The sequence below is a fragment of the Lithobates pipiens genome, unplaced genomic scaffold (genome assembly GCF_037356315.1).
Source record: "Lithobates pipiens isolate NorthernLeopardFrog02 unplaced genomic scaffold, aLitPip1_a1.2 Scaffold_30, whole genome shotgun sequence".
NCBI lineage: Eukaryota > Metazoa > Chordata > Amphibia > Anura > Ranidae > Lithobates > Lithobates pipiens.
The window spans coordinates 135549801-135575725 of record NW_027507791.1 but is presented as its reverse complement, the minus strand read 5'-3'; positions in this window follow the sequence as shown (position 1 = coordinate 135575725).

Genomic DNA, 25925 nt, shown 5'->3' with positions numbered 1-25925 from the left:
TCAATGTTTCAAAAAACTGTTAGATAAGCACCTGAATGACCGCAACATACAGGGATATACAATGTAATACTGACATATAATCACACACATAGGTTGAACTTGATGGACTTGTGTCTTTTTTCAACCTCACCTACTATGTAACTATTTAACTATGTGACATTCTAATTTTCACTCCAAACCTATTAAAAGATTAAAAGATATGTCTATATTAAAAGACATTTTCAACATCTTTAAGGCTGGGTTCACACTGCTGCGGTGACGAGATCGGATGTGATTTGCACCGCACTGCAGTGCAAATCACATCCGATCTCTGTGCGATGCGAGTTCAGCCATACAGATAGTATGGCTGAATTCGCATCGCACCCGCCGCAAACTCGCACGGGACCCTTTTTTTGGTCCGCAGCAGAATCGGATCGCATGGGTGTTCACACCATGCGATCTGATTCCTGTCCGAGTTTGCAGATCGCACTGCGATATGCGAACTGATCTGGGGGTATCATTAACTTTTCACTGACTCTCCCTGCAGTTTGCATTGGGCAGTGTGAACTGCCGCCGGGAGGCATGCAATGCGGGAAACCGCAGTGGATTCGCAGAGTTCCCGCATCGCAGCAGTATGAACCCAGCCTAAAACATACACCGGGTTTAAAATAAACTTCTCTAAAAGTGAAACTCTTGAATTGAATCCAACAAAACTATGGACCTCTATTTCTCCATTCAGAATCACCATTCAACACATTAAATATCTGGGAATAAAAATAGGAAAGGGAATCATCATCAGAATCTTTGAACTATCCACCACTTTTCAATAAAACTGTATCAGAGTTGGAAGCGTATTTGAGTCTTCCAATCCCGCTGTTTGGGAGGTACCATTTTTTTAAATGGTCTCATTCTCTAAATTATTATATCCATTACAAATGATTCCAATTCTCCTTATTCATTCAGATGTTAATACTTTAAACAGAGCTTTTACATCTTTTTTATGGCGATCTAAGACACCTCATATATCTATATCTAAATTATAGGGGCGAAGGAGGATTAGGCTTTTCCAAATACTAGGACGTGTAACCTATTGTGCCTTTTGAGAATTGGTATTGATTGCATACTGGAAAACTCAAATTAATGCAAATGAAGATGTGAGCCAGACAGAGATAAAATAAATATTTTTATCCTCATAATGGCACCATCCCATAGAAATGCATGTCAAACCAGAATGTTACCCCTGTAAGAGGGAGGACCCCCCTCTGCAGGAAAGAAGGGGATTTTGAATGTGCCAATAAATGAAGGAAAAACCAGAACTTCAAATATATAAAATAATTACTTTATTATATTGCATTAAAGTATAAAGTTCCATGCAGATAAAATCATGCATTGTTCTGTTAAACAGTCGGTTTTAGGATATTGCAAGTGTGTGAAATCAATGCGTTTTGTTAAAAAGCTTCCTCTGGATTCCCGATTAGCGATGGACACTGCAACAATAAGGAAACATTTGAAAAAAACAAAACAAAAATACAAAGAAAATATATATCTACAACAATACATATTGTTGTACAATAATACATACATATATCTACACAAGGGAGAGAGGGAGAAAAAAACCATAATGATAATACAAAAAAAATAGAAAAACTTGAAGGTCATTCATGGGGGGACAATGAAAACTGCAAGGGGCCTAACAACTATCATTCCAAATACAGATAGCCATCTTAAGGACTTACCCGTAAAGATCAGACTATCACAAACTGTCAAGGAGACCCGGAAGGTACTATAATTGAGTCCACCCTAACTTGACTGCAAAGAGATGTGTAGTCCTAGAGATTAAGCTTGAACTTCCAAAGTGTCAGATAGAAGAAGTACAGGTATCACAAAAAGGTTATATATACAAGCCTACAGCATAAGTGACAACATGTAGCTTCAGCTTCTCCCTTGTGTCCTTGGTGGGTAAACAGGATCATTTAATCATACATTGTTGTAGAAATATATATATATTCTTTGTATTTTTTTTGTGAAATGTTTCCTTATTGTTGCAATGTCCATTGCTAAGCAGGAATCCTGAGAAAGCTATTATAGTGAAACGAATTGATTGCACACGATTACAATATCCTAATACAGATTGTTTAACCATCTGTTGATTTTATAATACATGATTGTATCTGGATGGCACTTTATCTTTTAATGTGCTATAATAAAGTAATTATTTAATATATTTGAAGTTCTGTTTTTTCCCTCATTTACTGGTACATTCGAAGTCCCCTCGTCTGTAGATGGTGAGGCCTCCCTTCTCTCCTGCAGGGGGTGGTCATCCCTCTTACGGGGGTAACGTTGCAGTTTTACTAAAAAACTCGAACTACACCAATGATACACTGGAAAAAGGTGGTGTCACCCTTTCAACTGACAGCGGTACTACATTGTAGCCCTAAAACCTTACCCAAGAACTTACAAAATAACGTACTTTTGCGTGATACTCTTATAGCTTGGCTCACAGTCAGGAGAACTTTAAAACTTCCATGGTTGATTTCTAGATATCTACCTATATTTGAGAATCCTAAGTTTATCCCTTTCACTGCTAGGTCCGTACCACAAGACAAGAGGGAGAGACAAAGCAGGTTTTATTGTGAAATAAAAACAGTTTATTATGTCAGAGACAAGAGCCAGAAATATATCACAGATATGCTGCACATCATGAAAGCCTTTTTAACTAGCTGGAAATAAAGAGGGAGAGACAAGTGAATTATTCCAGACAAGAGCCAGGAATATAACTCACACACTGCACATCATGTAAGGCTTTTTAGAAGACAAAATTTAAATGTTTCTGTACATATATGGCCAGACGAGACAAGCTTGGTTCATGCTCATGTGTCCTCCCTGAACTGCACCTCGTTAGTGCCCCCACAACCACTGTGTCCACTGAATACAACGCATCACCAATCCAAGTACTGTGGCAAAATGTAACATTTTCAAAAGAGTCTCTATGCCTTTCAGAAAGTAGCTTGGAGTATCTGCTTTCCAAAATGTGATCATTTTGTTGATGTTTCTACTGTCCTGGTGCTACAGGGCCTCCAAAAATGTAATTTATGCTTCTTGTAAGCCCAAAGGTGCTTCTTGAATTTTGGGCCCCTCTATGCATCTAGACTGTGAAAAAGTCTCACACATGTGTTACTTAGGCGACACAACAGAACATGTTTTGGTGTGAAATTGTTGGTTTGCCTATGCTGTGTGTGGGAGATACTGTAACTTGTTACAATGACAACTTTGTGGGAAAACAAATTAAGTGTGAGAAGAAAATACAGCTACAAAAAACTCACAATGCCTCTTATTAACTACCTTGGGCTGCTTACTTTGCAAAAAGGGGTCATTTATGGGGTAGTTGTACTGTCCTGGCATTTTAGAACCCAAGAAATGAGATGCGGTCAGTACACCGGTTCTGGACAATTTTCAAATATAAAAAACAGAAGAGGAGTGCTGCACTGTCCTTAATATATAAAGTTTGTTACATATGCTTCCCATATCATAAATCATACCATTGAGTATAGTTGATCTTATAAAGTGCAAGTAGTGCATAAATTAATAAACAAGTGTCTCAAGGCTGGACACTGAATCAAAAATACAATAATTCTTATGTAGTGCATAGAGTGCCATCAAATGAACATAAAAGTATTGCGGTATTAAAATGTACACAAACATAGAGTCCATTTGGGAAAGTCCTTTGTGATCTAGATGAGGGGCTTCATATATCCCTTCCCCAGTGTTCGAGAAAGCATATCATTAGGTGGCTTAGCCCCTTCTTCCTGTGTCACCTCTGTGCTCTCTGGCCTCTCACCTTATATATGCTTTAAACCAGCATGTCATATTTATCACCCAAGTGTGGTATATAAATATTAGCTCGCCTCTAAGGTCCTCTGCTTCAGTAATTTCCAAAGTGCTGTGTATCATAGGGGGTACCGGGTCTCTATTGGTCCTGCATGGACATTCCTTTGCAATAGGCTCCCAAATAAAGAGGAACACTCTCGTAGTGTGATCATGTTTTTAAGAATATCTCTAAAAAAATGTAAACAGTATACACTCACATTTAAAAAGCCGTGTAATGGCGAAATTCCACAAGTGTCGAACTTGTTCCTATGCGGCGTCACTTCTGGCACTCCTCCACTCCCTACGCATATCATCATGGTTACGTGACTTCATCAGGGAATTTTCAAATGTATATACACTATAGTTTGTGCACTGATTTGAGTTTTTAAGATTTAAGATTATTTATTTGCACAATTTTATAATAGACACTAAGAAAAACATGTTTAAAAAACTTTTTAGCCTATATAGCAAATAATAAAAACCCCAGTGTTGAACAAATGCCACCAAAGAAAAGCTCTATCTGTCTCAAAAAAATATAAAATGTAATTTGGCTACAGTGTTGCATGACTGAGTCATTCAGTAATATACCTTTGTAATTAATAGAAAATACCTCCTCCCTGACTTTAACCACTCCAGGCCCTGGAGGATTTGCCCCTTTAATGACCAGGCCATTTTTTGCTATATGGCACTGTATCGCTTTAACTGACAATTGTGCGGTCTTGCGATGCTGTACCCAAACAAAATTGATGTCCTTTTTTCCCCCACAAATAGAACTTTCTTTTGGTAGTATTTGATCACCTCTGGGGTTTTTGCGCTATAAACAAACAGAGCGGTAATTTCGAAAAAAATAAAATAAAAAGTGATCCTGCACAACGGTGTATAAAGCATAAACTTAAAATAATGTGTTATGATAATTATAAAAAATATATTCAAAAATTTGCGAAAGTAAAAATAAGATAGGAAATTGTTTAAAGGACACTTAATATATCCGTGAGTGAAAAGAGTAAGTATGTCCATAAGATGATAATAAAATGCCTTTAAAAAGTCTCTAGAATGGTGTTCTTTTATAAGTTGCTCCCATATATGAATATCCCACAGATGTTAATTAAATGGGCGAATATAGATGTCTGATCCAGCAATGAGCTCACAGAACTCTCACCTCCACTCCTTGTTATGTCAGCATAGAGTTGTAATGGATCGCCTCTTCGCCTATTCCAATATCTGCCACCAAGGGGCCCTCCGTACCTGCAGCTGGTTTAATCTGCACAAAGCCTCCGCATCCACATCTACACCCTTCAATATGTGTAACTCACAAAGAAGAAAAAAGAAAAGGATGTTCCCAAAAGTGTAATATGTTTAAACCACTAATATAAACCACTAATATAATTTATTCATAGAAGGCAAAATAGACTCTTACTTAAAAAATAAAGTTAAAAGCAAAAGTAACTGTATGGTGTTTTTCCGCCAATCTCACGTCACTTCTGGTATTTACGATCTACATTCACTTCCGGCCACTCCCTACGTGTTACGTCAACCATGTGACTTCATCAGGGGAACCAGATTGGCTGTTGTGGACTTCCTTTTATATAGCAAAACCAGAAATAACAATGCGGCCATTTTATTGTAGTACGCTCTAGTAAATAATTGCGGCCATTTTATTGTGGTCCATTATGTTAGACAACGGTGGCCATTTTCTTATAGCCTATTACATAAACCCAACACGGCCATTTTGTTGATTACCATACTAACAGCGATCCACGGTGACAGTGCAAAATGTGAAGCCTGTTTACCCACTTAAACGGAGGATCAAAGCGGAACTAATTGACATACTGATATTGGGACACAGGTCTCATTGAAATACAATAGATTTAAAAACCATTCTGCCTGATAAACCCAATATCATTTATAAAAGAGTGCCCACTCTAAGGGATATGATAGTGAAGTCAGTAGTAGAACCCCCACCTAAATCTGAGATTTTATAGGCTGTATGTTTGTCCTGTATGTTTGTCATGTGGTAGTGGCTATAAATTCTAACATGCATAACAATTTCTGCAAGGGAAAAAGCCTTTCCCAGTGAAGAAAGTGTAGCCTGTCTTAGGTGGAGGTTCTACTACTGACTTCACTATCATATCCCTTAGAGTGGGTGCTCTTTTATAAATGATACTGGGTTTATCAGGCAGAATGGTTTTTAAATCTTTGTCACTTTTGAGTATATGCCAATGACATTGAATGAGCTTGGCTACTTCCTTATGTTAGACATTGTAATCTAGTATCAAGCATGGAGCCTCTTTTTGATATACTTCCTTATTGGGCTTATTTTGCAGCATATTAGTTCTATCCATTTCTTTCACATGTTGTATTTGTTTATTGATCAAGGTGTCTTCATATCCCTTTTCTTTAAACCTTGCGCCAATCAAATTGGCTTGCATCATATAGTCTTCTTCCTTTGTACAGTTTCTTCTAATTCTTACTAGTTGTCCCTGAGGTATATTATATAGCCAAGGTTTGAAATGACAACTATTCATCGACAAACACTGGGGGCAAATTTGGCTCCCATTGATATAGGCCATTGCTATTGCTATACGATAGGTCTGAATGGTATAGACTCGCTGACCTCAAGAACGGGAGAATATATTGATTACTTTATACAACCGGCAGTGCAAAATACAAAAGCTTATCTTAAAGATACTAAGCACATTTTACAATTGTTAGATATGAAACCAGTACTAGAGGGTAGAACCCTTCTAGCAACTGCAGACTTGTCATCACTATACAGGAAGTTTCTGATTAAATGCTTGGATTTTTGCTTAAAGTACAACTATTTTTGGCATAACCAAACCTATTATAGGCAGGCTATTGGAATAGCAATGCGAGACAGATTTGCCCCCACTGTTGCAAATGCATTCATGGCACACTGGGAGGAGGAAGCTGTATATAGAAACAATTTCCTATCTTATTTTTACTTTCACTGATTTTTGAATATATTTTTCATAATTACATTAATAATACATTATTTTAAGTTTATGCTCTATACACCGTTGTGCAGGATCACTTTTTATTTATTCATTGTTTGGTGTTATATGAACACTACTAGATTTTGCTGCAGGTCTATTTCATGGTACTTTGTTGCACTGAAATTGCACTTTACTATTGCACTTTAATTATTTATTTATTTATCTATTTTTGGTGTTGTGTGAACTTTTATAGTCTTTGCTGCAAGCCTATTTCTTGGCACTTATATTGCACTGATATTGCAGTTTATCATAGCACTTCAGCAATTTTTGCACTTCTTTTGTGATCATCTCTGATATTTATCCATATTGTTTACACATAGTAGCACGAAGGCTATTTTTGTATTTTAATTTTGAAAAAAAACAACTTTTTTTTGCTATAATACATATCCGCAAAAAAATAATACAAAAACACATTTATTCATCAGTTATTCTTCTACACATTTTTGTTAAAAAAAAAAAATCGAATAGACGTATATTAACATATATGTTTGCGCAAAAGTTATTGCGTCTACAAACTATGGGATAGATTTAGGGACGTTCATTTTTTTAATTGTTTTTACTAGTAATGGTGGTGATCTGCGATTTTGTAGCGGGACTGCGACATTGCGGCGGACAAATCTGACCCCAAATGACACTTTGTAGGGACCAGTGCCATTATTACATTGATCGGTGCTATAAAAATGCACTGATCAATGTAAAAATGACACTGGCAGGGAAGGGGCTAACACTAGGGGACAATGAAGGGGTTAAGTGTGTTCCCTGTGTGTTTTTTTTTTCACTGTGCCAGATTTTTTATTACATAGCGCAAAGCTGGTAATCTTTTATTTATTTTCAATTATATTTATTAAATTTTTATACACATATGAAACCTTCCATATCATTTCAAAGACAAGTATACAAAACATCCAAAAAAACAAACAAACACAAAACACAGAACTGGATCCATCCTATAGCACACTCCTCTCTGAAGACCACATTTTTCAAATTTATCAGGAAAAATGTAAAAATTAAAAGGTGTTCTAACTGTAGGAGGGATGGGCTCACTGGGACATGACAGATATCACTGTTCTCAATTAGGGATGAGCCGAACACCCCCCAGTTCCGGTTTTCGAACATCCGAACACCGTTAAAGTCTATGGGACTCGAACATGAAAAATCTAAAGTGCTAATTTTAAAGGCTTATATGCAAGTTATTGTCATAAAAAGTGTTTGGGGACCCGGGTCCTGCCCCAGGGGACATGTATAAATGCAAAAAAAGTTTTAAAAACGCCAGTTTTTTCGGGAGCAGTGATTTTAATAATGCTTAAAGTGAAACAAAAAAAGTGAAATATTCCTTTAAATTTCATACCTGGGGGGTGTCTATAGTATGCCTGTAAAGTAGTGCTTGTTTCCCGTGCTTAGAACTGTCCCTGCACAAAGTGTCATTTCTGAAGGAAAAAAAGTAATTTAAAAAGCACTCGCGGCTATAATGAATTGTTGGCTCCCAGTAATACAGAGAACAGTCATTGATAAAAAAAAAAAATGCGTGGGGTTCCCCCCAAATTCAATTACCAGGCCCTTCAGGTCTTGTATGGATACTAAGGGGACTCCGCATCAATTTTTTGCGCGGAGTTCCCCCCAAAAATCCATACCAGACCCTTTATCTGAGCACGGAACCTGGCAGGCCGCAGGAAAAGAGTGGGGGATGACAGAGCGCCCCCACCTCCTGAACCATACCAGGTTAGAGTTGAACATGAGTTTGACTTGAACGCGAAGCTCATCCCTATTCCCGATCACTGGGAACAGAAGATCTGACATATCCCCTGTCAGAATGGGGATCCGTTGTTTACACTGGCAGATCCCCGTTCTGCCTCTGTACTCTGCAATCACGGGTCGCCGGCAGACATCGAGTTGAAGTACGGCTATTTGCGCAGAAGAGCAAGTGGTTGAAGCTTATCCAAACCCTAAAACAGAAATGCAATATATTACAGCCTTCCCGTGCTTAGATGTGGTGGCTGCATAGTTTTTTTTTTTCAAGATTTTTCTTTTATGTTCACTCTAGTGATCTGGCCTATAACATATCTCCTCTTCTTGTGTGGCTATGCTCTCACTGTACAGTATCTATGGAGTAGCATCATAGCCACTCTTGGACAGCAGCATTGTCAGCCTGTGGAAAGGGCAGTGTTGTTCTTGGTGCACACAATGAGAATATTGGACAAATGATCATTTTTTTATTTTTTTATTCTAGTCTTATATAAGGGGAGAGTGCTATTTTGCATATGAAAATTCTCGTACAATCCCATGTGTGTAGCTACGTACCAGCATGAAATTGAAAGTGATTTAATGTATTTTGATGGATTACTATACCAACATTGCTATGTCCTTTTGTTTTGTGCCATTAAAAAAAATATATTGCATACACTATATTACCAAAAGTATTGGTACACCTGCCTTTACACGCACATAAACTTTAATGGCATCCCAGTCTTAGTCCGTATGGTTCAATATTGAGTTGGCCACCCTTTACATCTATAACAGCTTCAACTCTTCTGGGAAGGCTGTCCACAAGGTTTAGGAGTGTGTCTGTGGGAATGTTTGACCATTCTTGACCATTCTTCCAGAAGCTCATTTGTGAGGTCAGGCACTGATTTGGCTCACTGTCTCCGCTCTAATACTTCCCAAAGGTGTTCTATTGGGTTGAGATCAGGACTCTGTGCAGGCTAGTCTACTTCCTCCACCCCAAACTCACTCATCCATGTCTTTATGGATCTTACTTTGTGCAAAAACTGAAATGGTACTTTTAAACCCAGATCATATAATTTGTAAATATATTAAAAAGTAAGGGTCCCAACACTGAGCCTTGGGGGACACCGCTAATAATGTTAGACCATTCAGAGTATGAATCATTAACCACTACTCTCTAAATACGGTCTTTTAGCTAGTTAAGTTATCTTAAGAGAAACATGTTCTTGCTTGCCCCTTTGGCTATTTTTACAGGAACTGTCACGATTGAATCTTGAAAGCTGTGTACTAACAGATTATTAAATGATCACTCCAAATGCATTTTTTTTTTCTCACCATGTGTACCAGGCATTGCATAAACTAGTAGATTTATATGGACATTGTATAACTAACAAACTAAAGGCTAACTACAACTAACAGTTTTTAAACAATTACAGAAAACTGAAAATTTATGTCAAAATACTTACCGTAATTTTCCTTTCCTGATGGACTCCATGGCAGCCAACGTGTGGGTTTAGTCCTCCATTACCCTATAGGACAATACTCCCATATATCTTTACTCCCTGCCAGAGGCCATGTTCAGTAACTATCCTACTCCAGCCATTTGGGAGGGAACTCCTGCTGCCATGGAGTCCATCAGGAAAGGAAAATTACGGTAAGTATTTTGACATAAATTTTCAGTTTTCCTGACAAACTCCATGGCAGCCAACGTGTGGGAAATAACTCGCAAAACACACCCGGGTGGGCAAAATGCTGCATAAACAAAGATTTATTTGACACTGTCAATCGACAAAACTTTAACACCAAAGTCAAGTGAGGATAGAGCCGCCGGCTCAACACAATAATGAGACATAAAGGTGTGTATTGAAGACCACGAAGCCGTCCTGCATATAACGTCAGGAGCCACATGGCGAGAGGCCGCCCACAAGGAAAAGAAAGACTTCTGGTTGAATGCGCCGTTACCGCCTGAGGAGGAGCCAAGCACTTTTCTCTGTATGCCCATTGGATAGCTTAAACTATCCATGCCGCAATTGATCTGACTGATGCCCTAGTGCCCTTGTTCTTCCCACAGAACAGAACGAACAGGAAATCCGACTGACGGAATGGAGCTGTAGCTTCCAAATATAGCTTTAATGAGCGACCAACATCAAGCGGATGAACCTCCGAGGAACCCGAGGATCTGAATGATTGGTAGAGAGAAATTTCCTGATTTTCATGAAAAACCGAGGTGACCTTAGGGTTTGACCCCAACATTGGAACTAGGACCAAAAAAAAAAGTTAGAAAGGGTTCTTTGACTCCTAGAACCTGAATCTCTGATACCCTCTTTGCCGAGGTGACCGCCACCAAAAATGCAGTTTTCAAGGTGAGTTCTCTGATGGAAAGAGACTTCTTGGAATGAGAAAAAAAGTCCAGAACTAGTGGTAGGTCCCATTTAGGGAACCTGGGTTTCCTCTGGGGTCTCAGTCTTACTGCAGCTTTGAAGAACTGTTGGATAAGGGCATGCTTGGCCCACGAAACCCCTGTAAATGCGGAGATAGCAGAAACCTGAACCGGGAGGGAACTAACTGACAAGGGTAAGTCCAAGCCTAATTGCAGGAAACCCAAAACGTCTTGAACTGCAGGTGATACATAGGAATTAGTTCTGGAGGACATATAGGATACAAACTTAGCCCAGATCCGTTCATATACTTTATTAGTGCTTCGTCTCCTTGCGCTTAAGAGAGTAGAAATGGCCTCCTTAGGACACCCTAGTGCTTCCAGCCTTCCCCTTTCAAGAACCAAGCCCTCAACTGTAGGTGAGCCAGACATGGATGGAGAATCGAGCCCTGGGAGAGCAGGTCCCGTCTGGATGGAAGAGGAACTGGGTCCCGAAAACTGAGGAGGGATAGGAGAGGAAACCAAGGCCTGGTGGGCCAATGCGGAATTATTGCCAACACCTCCACTTCCTCCCATCTGAGTCTCTTCAGGAACTGAAAGATAATTGGAATTGGAGGGAAGGCGTATGCCTTGTGGAAGCACCACTGCTCTGTTAGGGCATCTATCCCGTAGGCCTGCGGATCCTTGAACCTCGAGTAGAACTTTGTTAGCTTCCTGTTGAAACGGGAGGCGAAGAGATCCACTTCTGGAGAAATCCCCAGGGATAGAACCCACTGAAACACATCTTGGTGAAGGGCCCACTCGTTGTTGTCCAAGTGGACTCGTGAGAGAAAGTCCGCTTGGACATTGAGAACTCCAGGCAAGTAGGCTGCTGTTAGGTTGGCCAGATTCTTCTGGGCCAAACGCATTATTGGATCTACTTCCCGCAGCAGAGACCGACTTCTGGTTCCCCCTTGTTTCCTTATGTAGGCTACCGCAGTCGTATTGTCCAGCCAGATGATTACGGATGTTCCCACTATCAGATGCGGAAAAGCCAACAACGCTAGGAAGGCTGCACGTAATTCTTGAACATTTGACACTATTCCCCTAGAGGGAAAGTCCCAAATGCCCTGAGCCACTTCCGACAGACAACCCTTGTTGCTGGCATCTGAAGTCACTGTGATCCATTTGATTGGAAGAAGGGAGTGGCAATTCAAGAGGTTCTCCCGACGAAGCCACCAGAGGAGAGAACCTCTCATGGTCTGAGTAATATCGATGGACTGGACTTTCTCTCCCGACCATTGGCGAAGGAAACCCATCTGAAAGGGGCGCATCCTCCATTGTGCCCACTTCACCATCGGTATGGTGGACACCATGGTGCCTATGATCTTTAGGCAATGAAGAGCACTGAGACGAGAAGAAGAGAGGGCCAGGCGGATCCTGTCCCGTACCACTGCAACCTTCTCCTCGGGCAGAGAGATGGTACCTCTTGCCGTATTGAAAAGAGCACCGAGGTACACGAGAGACTGAGCAGGAACTAACTGGCTTTTCTCTAAATTCAGGAGCCAACCAAATTCCTTGAGGGTTGCGATGACCTGATCCCTGTGTTTCAAGAGACAATCTCTGTCCTGAGCCAGAAGAAGCAAATCGTCCAGGTAATGATGAATCCGGATTTTCCTGATTCTTAATAATTTTACGACTGCTGGCAGGACCTTCGAGAATGTACGAGGAGAAGTTGACAGACCTAAAGGAAGGCAGGTAAACTGTAAATGAAGCTGGCCTATGGAGAAACAAAGAAACTGTTGGAACTCTGATGCCACCGGGACGTGGAAATAGGCGTCTTTGAGATCTATTGAGACAAGCCAGTCCCCTGGCTGCACTGACTGTTGGATCGTGGACAAAGTTTCCATTTTGAACTTCTCCTTTCTTATGAAGCGATTTAGATGCGTCAAGTCTTTTACAGGTCTCCATGTACCGTTCTTCTTCTGGAGCAGGAAAAGAGGGGAATACATTCCCATGCCGCGTTGGTTGTCTGGAACGGGAATAGCGGCGCCTTGATCCAACAAAGATTTTATGTAGGCTAAAAGAATTTGTCTTTTTTCTTCTGACCTTGGAATGGATGTGGGGACACATTTGAGTTTGGGGACACTGCTGAACGTCCAAGTGTGCCCAAAAGAGACCGTCCTGACGGTCCAAAAATCCTGGATCGAGGCTGCCCAGACGTGCCGAAAGTGGAACAAATGAGCTCCCACCTGGACCGCCTGGATGGGCCCGATCTCAAAAGGACTTAGTAGGCTCCTTTTCCCCCATCGAACTGCCCTTTGCAGACTTTTTGAGAGATGTCTGTCTGGACCTCCAAGATCTGGAGAATTCCCATCCAGGCCTGTAACTGCATGCCTCTCTGGCACGGTCTTGACCCTGCTTTCTTGGAAACGATCTCCTTTGACTCTGCAGATGCCTATCCTGGGGGAGAAAACCCCGACTTACACCCAGTGGCCGGAGTTATAGCACTATACAGCTTATTGCCGAAAAGGGAAGAACCATCAAAGGGAATACAGCACCAAACCTGCTTAGAAGCGGGATCGGCTAGCCAAGGACGGAGCCACAGGGCACGCTTGGCAGTTACAGAAGAGAGCATAACTCGCGCCACCAGCCGGATAATATCAATTGAGGCCTCTCCCAAGAAAGCCGAAGCCAGCCTTAGTTCTTGAATGGGAGAACCCTTGGCAAGGTCTTCTGAGACGTTTCTAATGCCCCGTACACACGAGCGGACTTTTCAACATCCAAAGTCCGAAGGACCGAGTCCGTCAGACTATCCGATCGTGTGTGGGCTGCAACGGACTTTTGATTCGCCAAAGTCTGACGGACTTTAGAAATGAAGCATGCTTCAAATTTTCCCGAAGGAACTCCGCCAGACCCGATCCCCTTCGAAAACTCCGCTCGTGTGTATGCTACTCCGACGGACTAAAACCGACGCTAGGGCAGCTATTGGCTACTGGCTATGAACTTCCTTATTCGAGTCGGGTCGTACGTCATCACGTTCGAATCCGTCGGAGTTTAGTGTGATCGTGTGTGGCCAAGTCCGTTCGGCTGAAAAGTCTGTCAGAACTCCGTCGGAACTCCGGCGGAACTCCGGCGGAACTCCTTTGGAAGTCTGTCGGACATAAGTCCTCTCGTGTGTACGGGGCATTAGTGTCTCATCAACACTATCGGACCAAACTTCCATTGCTCTAGATAGGGCCGCTAAGGCCAGAGCAGGTTTACAGGCCATGCCAGCAGTAAGGTAGATCCTCTTCAGGTCAGAATCAATTCTCCTGTCCAGAGCATCCTTAAAAGAGACTGTGTCCTCTAGAGGAAGGGTCACGTGTCTGACCAGCCTCATTACTGCTGCATCCACCAGAGGGGAAGACTCCAAATATTTAACCTCTTCCTCCTTGAAAGGGTAAAGCCTCCGAATCTTGGATAGAAGAGAATTATTTTTCTCTACTTTGCTCCACTCATCCAAGATCACTTCTCCCAACTCTGAGAGGAAAGGGAAGCTAATACGCTCCTTCTTTAGTTGTTTAAAAAACTTTCTTTCCTTCGCCGGGGCCACTACCGGCTCTTCCCAGTTCAGCGTTTCCTTGATGGCTTTGACCAAAGGAGGGAGCAAGGAAAAGTCAAAACCCGAACCAGACTCTTCTTCCTCAGATTCACTATCTGAGAGGACAGCAGACGGATGGCTAGGCAAAGAGGAATCCCATGTGTCCTGGGCCTGAACATCCCTCCCTGGAGACCTTGGAGACTCTATGGGAGACAGCTGGGGGGCTTCAAATTTCTTTAGACTGTCCTTGACTAACTTCTCAACCATAGACTTCAGATGTTGGTCAGAGTCACTCCTTTCGCCCGTCGCTTTGACATAGCAGGCATCACAAAGGGACTTGTCAGCAGGAACATGCGTTCTACACCCCCAACATAATCCTTCAGCTGCATGACTGGAGCAAGCCGTGGAAGGGCGGGAAGATTCCCAGCTACGGAGACTAGTTCTCGCAGGAGAATCATGATGTCTGGATCTGGAAGAGGAATGCCGGCGGTGAGACTTACACGAATCACTTCCTCGATGAGAACTCCGGCATTGGGTAGACCTAGAAGGGCTGGAAAAGGAGAAAACCAACTATTTTAGCGGAACATACCCTAATGTTCCACTGTCCCCCCCGGCAGGTAACCCAGGAACAAAAAGTACCTGCTACGAGAGGGCTGGCCACTAGCAGGCGACGAGGCATCCAAAGGATCCATCAGGGCTAGAATAAAATAGCCCCAGTTAAACACAGAGAACAGCTAGGACAAGAACAGATAATATGACCTTTCCCATAGACACACCTATTACTGAAGCAATCAGGACTCAGGAATGGCACTGCAGGCTTTACAAGCATCCCAGAGGCTCTGCAAGCTATTCTCTGTTTTTAAAACTGCCGCCTAAATTACGTCATCAATTACGCCATAAAAAAGCTAGTGCGCATGCGCGAAGCCCGCAACGAGCATGCGCGAACCAAGCCTCGTCCTCGCACCGGTCCCGCGCATGCGCAGAACGACCGAGCCGGGAACGAGGAAGTAGCTGGGTGGCTGGAACGCAAGGAAACCAGCGGCCCAGCCTGCCAGATACACCGCAGAAACGGTGCATGGGGAAAAAACACAGAGAACGATAAAAACAGACAGAAAACGACATAGAATGGCTGCCATGGAAGACAAACATAAAGCTCACCACTCCTGTACACGGACACCAGCCGAGGTAAGTCCCCAAACACATGCCGGACTTCTGGGGGGGGGGGTGATAGTCACCTGCTAGTAGCTAGGCTCACGACTAAAATGTGGTTTAACCTGTCAGTGACCAGGAATACACCTCTTCAGTGCCTCTTCCATATGCCCTTTTCCATACTCCGTTAGTAGCTAGAGCTTATTGGAAATATGCGACTCCAAGTCGCTCGGCCGGTCTGTATCGCAGAAAAAAAAGTCTTCAGGGTAAAAAAGACACATGCAAGGTCCTATGGAGGAGGAGAAAACCGGAGTACCCAGAGGAAACCCATGCAGGCACAGGGAGAACATGCAAACTCCAGGCAGGTAGTGTTGTGGTTAGGATTTGAACCAGCGACCTTTCTTACTGCTAGGTGAGAGTGCTAACCACTACACCACTGTACTGCACAGTAAGAATGCCGGCGCCACGAGTGGAGGGGGGAACGAGGGGGGTCTTCTTTCCCCTGCATTGCTGGACCCTGGGACAGGTAAGTGTCCGATTATTAAAAGTCAGCAGCTGCAGTATTTGTAGCTGCTGACTTTAAAAATTTGTTTTTTTTAGGGAGCACCCCACTTTAATGTACTTCAGTTGCAGAAAAACAAGCTTTCTTTGATTTTCAGAACAAAGCCTTACCTTAGCCCTTGTTATGTTCCATAGAAGGTTTCATGACTACCTAGTATTTAAATTTGGGATGTGAGAGCTAGTAAGACACAGAAAGCAGTTTACCAGCTGACCTCATTAGCACACACCTTGTACCCATCAACTAGGTTTGCACGGCATCCTGGTATCCCGTAACGTGCATTTGCCTGGCTTGTCAATGTAAGCTGCCACAGCTTTCTATGTTTGCACGGCATCCCCAGTGTCTCTCCAGATGGGCCCAGGCTGCATGCTAAACTCTCTGAGGATGCATGCGGCCCATGGTCTGCACGTTTGACACCCCTGATGTAGTGCAAGGGCTTGCCTGATTGGAATCAGATTGTATAGTATATGGCCACCTTTATACACCTAAAATGAACTAGTTGTGCTTTCAGTGACATTAATTGTTAAAGGCACCGAAAACGCAGAAGCAAACACACATTTTGCCACAATTTGCCTCATGAAAAAACAAGCAAAAAAAAATGCACAATAAAAAATGTACAACCCAAAATGTGCCAAAATGTCCCATAAGTCACTTTGCCCCACATAGCGCAGCACATTGAAATCAACAGGCTGCCCTATGTGTGTCACAGGAAAAACATGTAAAAAACACGCTCTACCACTACGCTATGTGTAAATAGGGCCTGAAAGTGAAATTGTTTTGATTACACAAGACCACAATGAGGCTCCATTCACATCTGTGTGTTTCTGAATACATTGCAAGCCAAACACAAAATGTATGCTTTCCTTTAGATCTACCATCAACTATGTAGTGCAAAGGCCTGCCTGATTGGATACAGAGTGAATGGATAGATAGGTGGGTCCTCTTATTCCATAGTTCTGGTAAATCATATAGAGATTGTACAATCAGACTGCATAATGTATGGCCAGCTTTATACAAGTACATAGCTGAGAGTGGATCGAGACACTTAGCTGTCAAGCCCCATTCACATCTCTGAGTAGTGGGAACATTTATACATGCATTTTTTTTTGGGTGTTTTTGGAGCATTTTAGCTCCTTGGGCATACTGCAGCTCATTCACTTGAATAGGCTGCTCTACGTGCAACAATCGCCCAAAGAAGCTCCAGAACTTTTTTTTTTTTAGATAGGAGCATAGTGCATTTTTTCCATGCTTTTTGGTGCGTTTGAAGCACATTTATGAAACACAAGGTAAATGCACATTATCTGTGTTTCGGAAATGCACAGTTGTGAATGGAGCTTTATTGTTCTTGTGTAAATACACCAATTTCACTTTCGTGCCCCATTCACGTCTAGTGTAGTGGGAGTGTGTGTTTTTTTGCCACCTTTTCCCCATGACATGCATAGGGCAGCATGTTGATTTCATGTTGGTGTGTTGCGTTTTTCTGCGTTTTTCACTTGTTTTTTCATGTAGAAAAATGTGTGTTTGCTTTTGTGTTTTGGTGTGCCATTAACAATTAATGGCACCAAAAGTGCAGCTAGTTCATTAATTTTAGGTGTATAATGGTGGCCATACACTATACAATCTGCTTGTACAATCTCTGTGCAATCTCCTTTAGATTTACCAAACCCAAATAGTAGGAGGACATACCATTATCCAATCACTCTGTATCCAATCAGACTGACCCTTGCACTCCATAGTTGATGGTGAATCTAAAGGAGATTGTACAATCAAATTGTATAGTGTATGGTGAGCTTTACAGAACCCAGCACACACCTTGTTTTCAATATTATAGCTCTATTCACATAGCCTGTCACAGTATCTGATCGCTCAGCTCCAGCACACTCTGCCAAAAGAACAATCTATGCCTGTGTAGTTAGTGAGAACAATATTCACTGGATGCATTGGGAAAATGTTCACCCGATGAGGTGGGTGGAAGGGATCTGCTGGAAGGGAGGAGAGCAAATGTGTTAATGAGGTAAACTCCTTCCTGTTTCACATCCAAAGGTCTGGCCAGGAAGTAATGGAGACATTTATTTTTTTACAGCCAGCTGGACACAGAGGTACGAGGTGTGTAAGATGATTAGAAAGTTGTTTTGTATTTCTGCAAAAGTACATTTTAGTATATTGGTACAGTACATAGGGGAGCTGGAATTTAGAAAAAAAAAAAAAGGTGATGTTATCCTTTAAACCAGTGGTCTCCAAACTGCGGATCTGGGGCCAGATGCGGCCCTGTGCTTGCCTTTATCTGGCCCTTGAGGCATTATTCCTGCCACTGACACCATCAATGGGGCGTAATTCCTGCCACTGATGCCAATGATGGGGCACTATTCCGTCCCCTAATACCAAAGATCTGGCATTATTTGCTCCCACTGGGCATAGTTCGGCCCCCCTAAAGCCTGAAGGATAGTAAATTGGCCCTTTCTTTAGAAAGTTTGGAGACCCCTGCTTTAAAACAAAAGAAGAAGCATTAAACCATGTACAAATATCAAAATTATAAATGGAAAAAAAAGATAGGCTCAATACTCATTTGTATCTACGTATTTACATGTTTACTTCTTTACATTTGTCTTGTAGCTCTGATAAAGGGGAAGTGGCTTTTGGCCCTGAAATGCTTTGACTGTTGTGTGAATCCTTAAATCTGTTTTGGAATCCTTTATGAATTTGGTCTACTGCTCTTTCATTTTGTTAAAAGAATAAAAAAAAAAAATCCCCTCTGTGTGATGAATGTACATTGCAAGGATTTCAGCAAACGTTGCCGATTTCTAAGGCCGCGTACACATGGGCGGACTGTTCGCCCAACTTTGTCCGCTGAACAGTGTTTCATAGGACAGTCCGCTCGTGTGTGGGCTTCAGCGGACAGTTTCAGCGGACAGTCTGACGAACAAAGTTTTTCGGAAATCCCGTAAAACTGTCCGCTGAAACTTGGTTTGAGCGGACAGTCCGCTCGTGTGTAGGCTTGTTCGTCAAACTAAGTTCCGCGCATGCTCAGAAAGGATTTACACGCCGAAGGTTGCATTGCAGTGTATAGGACGTCGTTTTTCTAGTCCCGTCGTACGTGCCGTTCACGTCATCGCGCACGGTTTCAGCGGACTGTTCGTTCATCGTGTGTGGTCAAGTCCGCTCATGCTAATTTTGAGCGGACTGTTTGTCGAACAAGGTTGGGCGAACAGTCCGCGCGTGTGTACGCGGCCTTAGTGTTTCTGCTCTGAAGAAAAAGGTGTTCAGCTTTGTCTTTTTGATTCTGGATGGGAGTGACTAATTAACTGTAATCATCTTGTGTACTTTCATGGTTCTGATGAGAAAAGTTGCAGTCTTAGGATGCATTTAGAGGTGATTAACCTTTTGAGAGTTTCTCATCAAAATTACATTTTTGTTGAAGAGGATGCCTAAAATGACATCTCTGGGATGTTCTGTACACTGTTGGTGTACAGAACATCTCCAGTTTGCTATAGTGCATTGAATGTTACAAAAAACTAGAGGGCTGCAGATTGAAAAGAAACAGTATTGTTTTTATTATAATAGGACTTGAGTAGCAATTGTATAATATACTGTATATATTTTGTTATTTAATATATTTTTTTCCAAGAAAGTGGAGTTACCCTGTAAACGCTGAGTGAGGTTCCTGGGTGTCCATTGGAGGGTGGCCCTGGTTGCCTGTAAGCTGCCTAACCAGAGCCATTGAGCTTTTAAAAAGATTGTTGTTCTTCCCTTTCTATCCTGTAAAAAATAATTTCTAGTCCCAGTGCCTCTTGTAGTTAACCCCTTGAACCCTTGTGCTAATGCTATTGATAGACTAGGTCATATATGTCATTTTTGAGTTTACCTCTACAGTAGTTAAATTTTAAATACTTTTTCTTCATACAGGAGGATTCAGAAAATTCTTCACAAACATTGACTTCTTTATCTATCCTAAATGAGTTTATAGGGAAGATTACCTACATAGAAAATAATTCTAAACTGGAAACAAACTGTTTCTGCTGTTTGATCCTTCCAGGCTGTATTATCTCTAGAGAGTCTCTCTGTACTGATTACGTTTTAAATCCTTCTAAATGAATACTGCAATTATTAACATTTACGGATTATAAAAATATCCTGTTTCCAGCCTAGACAATTATGATTTCCTCATATTCATTAGCTTATAATAAAAACTATACTGAGTCAATTAAATTATCTATATAAGCATACACTAACGTAAGTGCAAAAAATCCAGCTTTGCTCTATATTTCACATGCCATCCCTATATATTCCCATATATGCCAGCTTTATTTTTCACGTATACAGTCATTGCTTGGCTAACTGTCATGTGTGCAAATACTGTATGTGACCACTGATGGAGTACTTAAACCACTAAGCAACATGTTTGAATTATGCTTCTTTTTATGTTCACTGAACAAAACTTTTCAACTTATTCCAGATCAAAGTGCAAAGGGAAGTGATCAGATAATGCAGTAACCCACGGCAACCAACTTAAAAATCATCTTCTACCTATCTGAGTAAATTCTAATTGATTTGCAGAGGTTACTACAATCACCATATCATCATAAAGCCTTAAAGAGGAGTTTCCCTTAAAAAAAAAAATAATAATTAAAAGTCAGCAGCTACAAATACTGCAGCTGATGACTTTTAATAATCAGACACTTACTTGTCCCAGGGTCCAGCGATGCGGGGAAACGAAGCCCCGCTCGCCCCCCCTCCTCTCGGCGGTGCCGGCATTGCAACTGAGGGCACCCAGCATGAATGGCGCCGTGTGTCATGATTGGCCGCGCAGTCATCTGGAACCTGTCGTGTGACCCAGATGACTGACAGGGGGGAGGGCGGAGCTGAACCCTTCTTGCGCCGAGGGGAAGGGACGTCAGGAGCCCAGGCACTGAAGGAGGCAGACTACGAGGGACCCCATAGCAACAGGCTTTTAGAGGTGAGTTAAAACATTTTTTTTCCCAAATGTTTTATTTTAGATTTTTTTTAGGAATTTTAAGCATTTTTTTTTTGTGTGTGGAACATCACTTTAAGGTGGGCATAGATGTATTTTTTTCAATTAGTCAGCAAACTGAATGAAGGAAAAAAAAAAACGGATTTCTCAATCCACACAAGTGATCCCTGCTGGTACATTTTATTCTGAAAGCAGAACTCTTCACTGTCAGAATACAGTGATCACTATATCTAGAAATAGCTTGGTGTTATAAATAGCTGGAGACTGACTGCCACATCCCAGAATTAGAGTAAACCGAGCAAGAAAAAGTATTCACACCCCTTGAAATTTCCCACATTTTGTCATGATACAACCAAAAATGTAATTGTATTTTATTGAGATTTTATGTGATAGACCAACACAAAGTGGCACATTGTTGTGAAGTGAAATGAAAATGATAAATGGTTTTCAAAATTTTTCTACAACTTAATATGTGAAAAGTGTGGCGCGCATTTGTATTCAGCCCTCCTGAGTCAATACTTTCATAGTTTCATAGTTAGTAAGGTTAAATAAAGACACCAGTCCATCCAATTCAACCTGAGTGAGTGTCTACAATTGCCCCTATCCCTGTACATTGCACACTCTCATCACATGTCCCTACCCTCAAGGAGCCCACATCCAAGGTCCCCACTCATATGTTAGGGCCAGTTTTGGACAGAAGCCAATTAACCTACCTGCATGTCTTTGGATTGTGGGAGGAAACCAGAGTACCTGGAGGAAACCCACACAGGCACAGGGAGAACATGCAAACTCCAGGCAGGTAGTGTCGTGGTTAGGATTTGAACCAGCAACCCTTTTTGCTGCTAAGCAAGAGTGCTAACCACTACACCACTGTGATGCTCGTAAACTGCCACTTTGTAGAACCGCCTTTCACTGCAATTACAGCTGGAAGTCTTTAGGTATTTGTCTCTACCAGCTTTGCACATCTGGAACGTGCCATTTTTGCCCATTCTTCTTTGCAAAATAACTCAAGCTCTATCAGAGCATTGGAGAGTGTCTGTGAACAGCAATTTGCAAGTCTTGCCACAGATTCTCAATTGGATTTAGGTCTGGATTTTGACTGGGCCAATCTAAACCATTCCATTGTAGCTCTGGCTGTATGTTTAGGGTTGTTGTCCTGCTGGAAGATAAACCTACGCGGCGTCCCAGTCTCAGGTCTTTTGCAGACTCTAAGCCCTTGTACACACGGTAGGAAATTCCGACAACCAAATTCATCGGATAAATTCCGATGGATTTAGTCCGGAAGTGGTCCGGAAGTGGTGTTGCATACACACGGTCGGACTAAGTTGTCGGAATTTCCAGTTGCCAAGAGCGCGGTGACGTAAGCCGCGTATGACGGCACTAGAAAAGGGAAGTTCAGCACCACGTCCGGCACCCTTTGGGCTCCTTCTGCTGATCTCGTGTTAATCGCGTGTTAGTAGATGTTTGGTTATAGACGATTCGCGCTTTTCAGATTTGTGCTTCAGTTCGTTACTGCTCTTCAGTTTGTGCTTGTGGGTGCGTATCTGCTTATCAGTGCATGTAGTCAGTTAGCATTTGTTGCTCATTGTGGACTATATCTTGGTATAGTACGCTTTAATTTTCATTGCTTATTGTCTGCTCGTTTCTGGTTTTCAGGTCGTTCTTTCAGGCATTGCTGTTTATCGGTGCTTTCTGTTGTCCGTTCTGACCAGCCGACTGTTTTCAAGCCATGTTTCGTGTACATACTCCTCGTAGTGTTTGTGCTGTGCAGGAGTTTGGTGTTGGGCTTTTAGCTTTGACACAAGCCCGGTCCATGAACAGGGCGAGGAGGAGTCCATGGACCAAGAATTGGTTGCACCAGCTTGACCAGTTCTCGCACATTCCTTTGCTTCGTGAGATCCGGGAGAATAATCCTGATGATTTCAGGAATTATCTCCGGATGACAGACCCCGTTTTTTACCGTCTGCTGGCTTTGCTGTCCCCTTATATCAGCAGGCAGGATACCTGCATGCAGCAAGCCATCACTCCAGAGCAGAGGCTCATCGCCACGTTGCGCTACTTGGTGACAGGGAGAAGTCTTCAGGACCTCAAGTTCTCCACAGGCATCTCCCCCCAGGCTCTGGGAATCATTATTCCAGAGACCTGTTCTGCCATAATTCAGGTCCTGCAGAACTACTATATGAGGGTAAGTTTTCTCCTTTAACATCATATTCTATGTATTTAATGTTTACTAATGTGTTGTATTTCTTTCCTCATTCCCTAATTAACATGATTGCAATATTCTCTAATCGATATACTGTGCCCCTTTGTCCTCATGCATGCTGGAAGCTTTTCAAGTTCCTTTTTTGTCCTTCATGCATATTTGCCTTCACTAACTTCCCCAGCATGCTCTTCTGGGGCCATAAACCTATAGTCTAGTCACTTATCAATGTATTTTGTCAGCTCCATAGTATTGCTTTCCCCTAAACACCCCCTAAAATGTGTACAAATGTTATATGTGTGCTTAAATTCATGCAGAGTGCCCACATTTTTTTTCTTTTGGTTGGGCCAAACTCATTAGGAACCCCCCTCCCCCCAACTGCTAGGTCAGCTGATAGCAATCCTCTCTGCTGACTTTGCCAAACCCAATACACACTATACCTGCCTTTTTTCTGGTCAGATTTATGGACTAATTCACCAAAGCATGTAGTGCATGGGCCTGCCTCAATACTTTCAGATGCTACAGTTTAAAAAAAAAATTCTCTCCTATTATTATCTTGATAGGTAATAGCAGAATGTCAAAATGTGCTTCCATTTGTTCCTTTTTTTTTGTATTATGACACTTCTTACCTGTCGGGTGGGCTGCCAATAGTGTAAGCAAGGAGGGGCTGGCCAACATATCACACATTATTTATGCATTCAGCTCTCAATGAAGTGGAGAGGGTTACCTGTCCAAAACATCCCCACCTCATTTTTTGCAATGGCCCATCGGATGGGGGGGGGGGGGTGATGAATCTGATAAGGGGGCCTTATACTATAGGCTTTAAATACTAATTTTCCAAAATGTTATACTGATATTGTCCAAAAATGTTTGTGTCTAATCTGCTTGCAATTTTGATGTGCAAAATTACACATTTTTTGTTCTTGGTTCACTCCACAGTTTCCTTCAATGCCACAGGAATGGCAGACTGTGGCCTCCCATTTTGCCAGCCATTGGGACTTTCCCAATTGTGGAGGTGCAATTGATGGGAAACACGTCCGCATCATCCCACCCCCCAACTCGGGGTCGTGCTATTATAATTACAAGGGGTTTAATAGTATCGTGATGTTGGCGGTGGTGTCAGCGACCTATGACTTCCTGTATGTGGACGTGGGGCAAAATGGCCAGATGTCGGATGGTGGGGTGTTCGCACGGACGTAATTCTACTGGCGCCTCCAGAGTGGCGGTCTGGGCTTGCCACCTCCAGAGGAGAATCTCAAAGGACTCCCGTTCATTTTCGTCGTGAATGAGGCGTTTGCTCTGGCAAACCATCTGATGGGATTTCCCGATGAGGACCCTCAGAGGATCTTTAATTTCCGGCTGGCCAGAGCCAGAATATCATATAAATGTACTCACCGAGGCCAAGATGCAGAGAGCGGTCGTTGTTGCGACTCGGCGCAGACCACCCCTGAAGGTGGCACAGGGGGTGGTTGCACCAAGAGGCACAAGCTACCAATAGGACAGTCACTTGCTAGTAGATCAGCAGGTAGCCTGAGCAGAGCTGAAAGGTGATGTCCCGTGGGAAGGTCCAGAAGCAATGGTAGTAAGTCCGTAAGACAAAGGCAGAATCCAGGAGACAGGCTAGGGGTCAAACACAGTCCAGATCAGAAGACAACAAGTACCAGGAACGCTGAGACAGAAGAATAATCCAAGACAAGCCGGGGGTCGAACACAGGAGATAGCAGGTAAGTCCAGATGCAGGCTGAGGGTCAAACACGTTCAGAAAGCGGGAGTCCAAGGTCAAGCCAGAGGTCGGGTCAGGAGAAGATCAGCGAGGTCGATGAGGCAATCCGGGTCACAACGGGTAATACAGATCACAGGAACAGACGTGGGAAACACAGGAAGCTGAAGACAAACCAGCAGTGTGTTTGGATGACCTCACTTCCTTTATAGGTCAGCGAGGGGTCACACCCTGTGTGTGTGTGCTTGTGTGCTTTAGTTTATTCCTATTGCACACAGCACCCGTGCGCATCCTATGACACAGAAGAGTCGTGGAGAACACTTTCAGGATAATGGGCAGCCGGTTCCACCTATTTTTGATGCCAATCTACATGGCAGAATATAAACTAAATCACATTGTGCTTGCCTGCTGCGTTCTGCACAATTTTTTTTTTTTTTAATTCATCAAACCATGTGGCCTCAGTTGGCCCTGATGCAGACTTGCCGGAAAATGTGAACCTCACGGCCCTTGAAGCTGCTTGTCCTGGCTTGCCCCCCCCAAAGCGCCCGCGAGGTCAGAAACCAATACATGGAGTACTTTGTGAGTAGAGGGGCCATTGATATGACAATGTCTGAGAGGCATTTTTTTAATACATTTGTATTTGAAACTCCAATAATGTTTGTTTTCATTTACTGCTTGGCTTTGTTTTAGGTGTTTCCTAGGTATTTTTGCTGTTTTTTTGGGCCTTTTTCTACAACAGTGCAAACCCAAGTTCTGAGCAAGATGAGGTGACAGTCTCTTCTTCAGATAATCTTATTATGTTGTGGG